Here is a 6,821-nt window from a genome sequence, read left to right on the forward strand (position 1 = left end):
GCCCTTAGGAAAATTTCTGGGGGCTGTAACTGGTTTGTTGTTGTAGTTTTTCAATTTCACCAATTATTGTTTCCTTGGGAGAAACGTTCAGAAAGGCCTTGAAGGAGAGAAAGAGTTTTAGTTGAATGAGAGGGAGGAGAGGGAGCATTGCAGGCAGGGGGAATAAACCAACCACAGGAGTGAGGAAGGAGTACCTGGAGAGGATTCCTGGACTGACTGGGCTGCTGCTCCGAGACCTGGAGGTGCCACTGCATGGACAGCTCAGAGGTCGGTGTGGGAGGACCTTCAGTGTCAACCTTACAGGTCTGGTCTTTGGATAATAGGGAAGCTCTGAAAGCTTTGAGTGAGGGGATAACATGACGGAAACCGTATTTTAAGAACAAAAGCCTCCACCTTATGCTGTATTTGCTTCTATGTATCAACTTTTTTGTTTTTGATAATTTATTTTATAAGTATTTTGTCTAGAGTATTTGGTAGAATTCAACTGAATTAAATTGCAGTAAGTTAATGCACTTCAGACATCCCAAGGTTTTTTTTGCTGTCATTCATGTTTTTAAGGAAACTTAATAACTGCACATATGGATGGGGTACAGTGTGATATGTGGACGCATGTATACACTGTCTAATGAGCAAATCAGTGTTATTAGCATGTCCATCCCCTCCAATATCATTCTCTGTGTTAGGACCATTTCAAAATCCAGCCCTCTGACTCTTTCAAAACATGCAGGACACTGTCAATCTTGGTCACCTACAGCGCTACGGGACACCGCGCTCCCAGGCGGAACCCGCCATTGGTGGGAGCCCCGCCCCGCCCCGCCCGCGTTGCCTAGGAACCCGTCTTGTGTCGTCACTTCCTGAGCGACTCAGGCTCGCGCAGGCGCGGTGAGAGGACACTTGGCGGGACAGTCCCGTAGTGACGGACACTTCTCTCGGAGGGAGCGACCGGGCGGCTCTCCACACCCTCAGCGGCGTCGTCCCGGCTTGGGCCTCGGCGGCGGCCTGGGCCGGTCTCCGGCCCGTGCGGGGCGGCCTGGCTCCCCTCCCGCCGCGTTTCGAACCTTATAAAGGACGCGCTGAGGGCGGCAGGGAGGACGGCCGGGAATCGCCTCCCTCCAGGAGAAAGGACGCCGAAGCCGTCGCGCCGTCTTGAGGTCGGAGAAGGGAAGGCCGGGGAGGCTCCGCCCTGATGTGGAAGAGGAGCGGGAAGCACCACAGCTTCAAATAAAGCGGCCATCCGCAAGTTACCGACGTCCACCGGGACGGGAAGAGGGAGAAGCCCGCGCCTCAGAGCCAGGCGGGCTGCGCCCAGGGGCCGCTGCTGAAACTGCCCAGCCGCGCGGCCCCGGGCGGGAGCTGGAGCTGCAGCACTGACTTCACCGACATAATTTCATCACAGCAAGAAATAAACAGATAATCAAATGAAGTTTCAAGACTCGAGTCTGTATTTGGCCATCGGAGGCATATTGATCAGACTTCCTAAAGCACAAGGAACATGTAGCTCTGATCAAAATGAAATCTGTGAACTGCAAAATATCATTAAGAGGCCGGGCGCGGTGGCTCACGCCTGTAATCCTAGCTCTTGGGAGGCCGAGGCGGGCGGATTGCTCAAGGTCAGGAGTTCAAAACCAGCCTGAGCAAGAGCGAGACCCCGTCTCTACTATAAATAGAAAGAAATTAATTGGCCAACTGATATATATATATATAAAAATTAGCCGGGCATGGTGGCTCATGCCTGTAGTCCCAGCTACTCGGGAGGCTGAGGCAGAAGGATCGCTCAAGCCCAGGAGTTTGAGGTTGCTGTGAGCTAGGCTGACGCCACCGCACTCACTCTAGCCTGGGCAACAAAGTGAGACTCTGTCTCAAAAAAAAAAAAAAAAAAAAAAAAAATCATTAAGAAACTTAAAACGGAAGGCAAGAAATTGATGACCATCAACATGAAATATCAGTATAGCACAATGCACATCAACAGAAGTTGACAGACCTAAGTCATTGGCATCAAGAGGAATTAAGTGATTATGAAGAACGAATTGAAACAAAAACCTGTTACAGCAAGGTGGCTCTGGAGTCACAGAAACTGATCCCTCTAAAATCCATGAGATGTGAAAAAATATTCAAGTTCTACAAACTGAAAAAGTAGAGTCTACAAAGAAATTGAAGAACTTGAGGATAAAATAAAAGACATAAATAAAAAGTTATCTTCTGTAGAAAAGTGGCAGACATGTTTTGAGGAGAGAACAAGAACAGCTAAGTGTGGAGAAAAGAGGAATAATTTCAGGATGGGAAAGCTTGAAATTGGAATGTAGGAAATTGCAGCGCAGTGACATTGTGACACAAAAGGAAAGGATTCTTCCGCAGAGCACATCAGTGGAGAAAGTGTTCAGATTGTGCCAAGCACTGTCTGATGTGGCAACTGAAATAATGAGACTGAGTAGTTTAAACCAAGGTAACAGTCTCACTGAAGACAATCTGAAACTTAAAATGCAAGTCCAAGTTTTAGAAGAAAAGTCATTGTCATGAGTCAAGAAAAGGAAGAAATTCAGGCATCGCTTTTAACATTGAACAATGAGTATGAAGTAATCAAAAGTACAGCTATGAGACACACGAGTTTGGATTAAGAATTACATGACTTAAGACTTAATTTGGAGGCAAAGGAACAAGAACTTCATCAGAGTATTAATGAAAGGGAAACACTGATAGCTGAGTTATAGAAATTGGACAAACAGAACCAAGCAGCTGGAAAGGACATGATTTTGATGAGAGATCAGCTAATGAAATAACAAAATGAAAGAGATAGCATCATCAGTAAACTGAAGCAAAATTTATATGATGAAAGAAAGAGAGTTTATCAACTCGAAGATGCTAAAATGAACATTACCAAAAAGTTATATGTCCAGAAAGAAAAGTTAATTCAAAGGGAACTGGTCCTAAATGATTTACATTTAACCAAACAAAGCTTGAGGATAAAGTATAATATTTTGTAGACCAGCTAAATAAATCACAAAAAATAATTTAAACAGCCAGAAGGAGAACTTTGAACTAAGAGAACATATGAGGCAAAATGAAGAGGTTTTTGGAGTCCGAAATGAGTTAACTTAGTCTCTTAATCAAGACTCTAGCAGTTGTTTTAAGGATAACTTACTTAAACAAAGAGAAGCCAAAGTTAGAAACTTACAGCAAATGCATCAGAACTAGAATAGCTCAGTGAAAATGTACAGAAAGTTGCTTTTGATCTCAAAAGATAATGAAATATTGCTTTTAGCAAGTGAAGAAATAAGACATCACTTAGAAGAATATATTACTGGTAACAATCAGATTCTTCTGGAAAAAATACTATTGTGGAGATTCTAAATGAATAAAGGACAGATAGCAGCAGAGTTGTGTTTGGCCAAAAAGAGACTGTTGGAAGAAGCAAAGAAGTATGAGCAAATCACTGAAGAACTGTCAAATGCACATTATTTGAATACCTCTGCCTTACAGATGGAATGTGAACATCTAATTAAACTCAATCAAGACAGAGACTCTGAAATAGCAGAACTCACAAGAAGTATTGAGAGAATGGAGACTGATCATAAAGGAATGAAGGAAATGCCATCTAGTTTAGAAGAGAAGAAGCAATTGACACAGCTCATACATGAGAAATAAATGTTTATTGAAAAGTTTGAAGAAAGAAGTTTAGAGCTGCAAGGGGAATTAGATAAGTGTTCTCACACTAGAATGTCTTCAGTTTCCTATACCCAGGATGCTGTTTACCTTCAACAGCAACTGCAGGCCCCTGCTGTGGAAGGAGAGCAAGTATTAGCTGTTTTGAGTGAGGAGACAAGGGAAAATAGTCATCTCAACTGAGAACATCACAAAATGGTGGATATAGTTGCTGCCAAAGAAGTAGCCCTCATTGAGCTCCAAGATGAAAATTAAAAATGTCCATTAGATGTGAAAGCAGTGTTCAAGATATATTTAGAGAAACTCTAAAGAATTCATCATGTATCATTCAAGAATAAGACATTGAAATAGACGCCTTAAGTCAGAAATGTCAGTTTGTTGGCAGATTTACAATCATCTAGCTCTGGTGAGGTTTGAGGTGTCAACCGTAATCAGTTCAAGGAGCTCCTACAGGAACCTGATGAATTAAATCAGAAAGTAAAGAAAATGGAAGAGCAGACACAGCAGGTTATGACCACAGTACAAAACACACACCATAAGTTGGTCCAACTTCAGGAAGAACTTCATCAGCTTCAAGCACGAGCTTTGGTTGAGAGTGATGATAGTGATGGATTACAAGTGGACTATGCTGATCTGATCCAAAGTTGTGAGCAGAATAAAACCAAACTAAAAATTTTTGTTCAGGAATTAGCACAAGCTCAACGCAGCACAGGGCAGCTTTGTGATAGCAAGGATCGTCTTTTAGGAGAACTGGATATTTCACACCAGCTCTCTCTTGGATCATCTCTTACTCCCTCATCAGCAGAGTGTCTTGGAACAAATCTGATGTCTTGATTGAGTCTTCTCAGTTTCTTCAGCAAGAGATAGAGTAGCTCAGGGAATGACTGCAAGAAAACAACAACTAGAACTCTTCAGGAAAATAATGTCAGATTGTCCAACTTGATTGCTACCTCCACAGAGCTGGAATGAAAAAATATGAGCAAACCGATGCAGATATTAAGCAGCAAAAGGACAAAGAAGATACTTTACAAAGGTTACTTAAGGAAAAAGTCCTCTTAATCAAAGCCAAAAGTGATCAGTTACTTTCTTCAAATGAGAATTTCACTAAACAATTAAATGAAAATGAACTTTGAGGCAGGAAGTAACAACCCTCAAGGAGAAAATATTAATTTTAGGAACGGATATTAGTAAACTAGAAGTGGACAATGCAGTGGAAAATTCAGGCCATCAAGCCAGGGTGCAGGTGCAGTCATTGCAAAAACAACTGAGTGCAGTCTCCAAGCAGAGGGATGAAATTGCACTGCAGCTTTCTGTCTCTCAGGACCAAGTGAAGCAGCACGCGCTGTCACCAGCCAACCTGCAGATGGTAGTAGAGCATTTCCAACAAGAGGAAAAAGATATGCATTTGGCTGAGCTAGAAAAGCAAAAACAACTCACACCTAAATGGGATAAAAAGGCAGAAAATCTGGAGGGAAAAGTGACATCATTACAGGAACGTTTGGACGAAGCAAATACTACACTGGATTCAGCATTACAACTTACAGGACAGTTAGAGCTAAAGGAAGAACACATTGAAAAACTTAAAAATCAAAATGAGCTCCAACAAGAAGCGCTGGATGATCTACAAGAGAAACTGATGAAGTTAGTAAACAGCACAGACAGCAACGTGGACAAAGTTCTGATGTAAAACCTCTTCACTGGACACTTCCACAAACCAGAAATCAGCGTCGTGAAGTGCTACAACTGATGGGAGCATCCTGGGTGTCAGAGGAGAGGCAATGGAGCAGTTGTTTGGTGAAGATCGAGGCGGTGTTACCAGGTGGATGACCCGGTGGCTTGGAGGAGCATCAAACAGTGTCCCCGACACACCTTTGAGGCCAAACAGCAATCTGTGCTTAACAGTTCTTTTTTGGAATTTTTTGCTAAATTTCTGGAAACAGAATTTTATCCAGCTGTTCTGTTCCACCACCAAAGCTTTCTGTCCAAGATATGAAACCTCTAGATTCACCAGGAAGGAGAAAACTAGACACAAACGTGCCTGGGAGTTTTAAAGATACAATTAAATCCAGGTGTGGGAGAACAGAGGTACATCCATTCTTGGCTCCCTGTTCCGCAGCTGTGCCTGTTAGTAACCTGGCCACACTGGGACCTGCTGGCCCTGGCGTCTTCCTTTGAAACCCAGCTCAGATGTTTGGCCATGTTTACTCCTTTGCCTGTGTCACCTGACAATAGCATTGGAGGTGTGTTGAAAGACACAGGTGGTGCTCAAGCCAGAGGTGAGATAACACTTTAAAGAAACCATATTTGTATGTACTTTATCACAAAGTGTTCCTGTGGAAAATGTTATGTATTTGTTTGCAGCTGTACTTGCTCAGAATTTAATAAAAATATTGTGAATGCTTTTAGAAATTGCAGGTGTCAGAGGAAGAAGTGTCTGCTATGTAATCTGCTTTTTTCTTACTCATTTGACCTAAAAACATTTGATTTATCTTTTATCCTAATAAAGACAAAAAACTAATTTAGAGTTCCAACAGCTTAGATTTTAAATTACTTGTTAGGGTGTAGCTAGTCCACATGGGTTTTAAGAAAGATTTCTCCAAAATTAGAATAGAAACAAGAAAAAAGTTTATTTTACTTTTTCTAGATGGAAAAGGAGCCAACACAGAAGTGGAAAAGGGAGACAGTATTGGCCTGGAAAACCAGCTACTCAGGCTTGTTATTTAGGGTGAAGATTTATGGCTGCAGCCAGATTAACAGAGTACTGTGAACTGCTACATCCACTTCTTCTCTTTTCTCAGCAGCAGACTGATAACAGAAGCAGCTGCCTTTCCTTTGGAGAGAGGCTCATCCCTGGTGATTGTGAGCTTGTCAGTAATATTGCCCTCGAAATATGGTTTTGGGCAGGAACTGAGGCCCGAAGCTCACACCTGCAACCTTGCTGCCTGGCTGTTCAGGAATTCTTCAAGGCTGTAATAAGCAAATTGTAAAAGCAGGTTTTAGTCTATAAGTATGGTGAATGTAAAAAAGAAAAAATTATATTTCCTTTCTGTTCAGCTCTTTTCAGACTTTGTGACAACAGATCTCCATGTCGTGCCTGTTAGAGAGACAGACAGACAGACAGACAGAAAGCTCGTATGATTGATCTTAGCCCTTACTGAGAA

At 42.3% G+C, this 6,821-nt stretch overlaps 1 pseudogene; it reads left to right on the top strand.

The window, feature by feature from the left end:
• The first annotated feature begins 721 nt into the window (after positions 1–721).
• Positions 722–5,835, top strand: LOC105878140 (thyroid receptor-interacting protein 11-like; annotated as a pseudogene).
• Positions 5,836–6,821: the final 986 nt, after the last annotated feature.

The sequence above is a fragment of the Microcebus murinus genome, chromosome 24 (genome assembly GCF_040939455.1).
Source record: "Microcebus murinus isolate Inina chromosome 24, M.murinus_Inina_mat1.0, whole genome shotgun sequence".
NCBI classification, from domain to species: Eukaryota; Metazoa; Chordata; class Mammalia; order Primates; family Cheirogaleidae; genus Microcebus; species Microcebus murinus.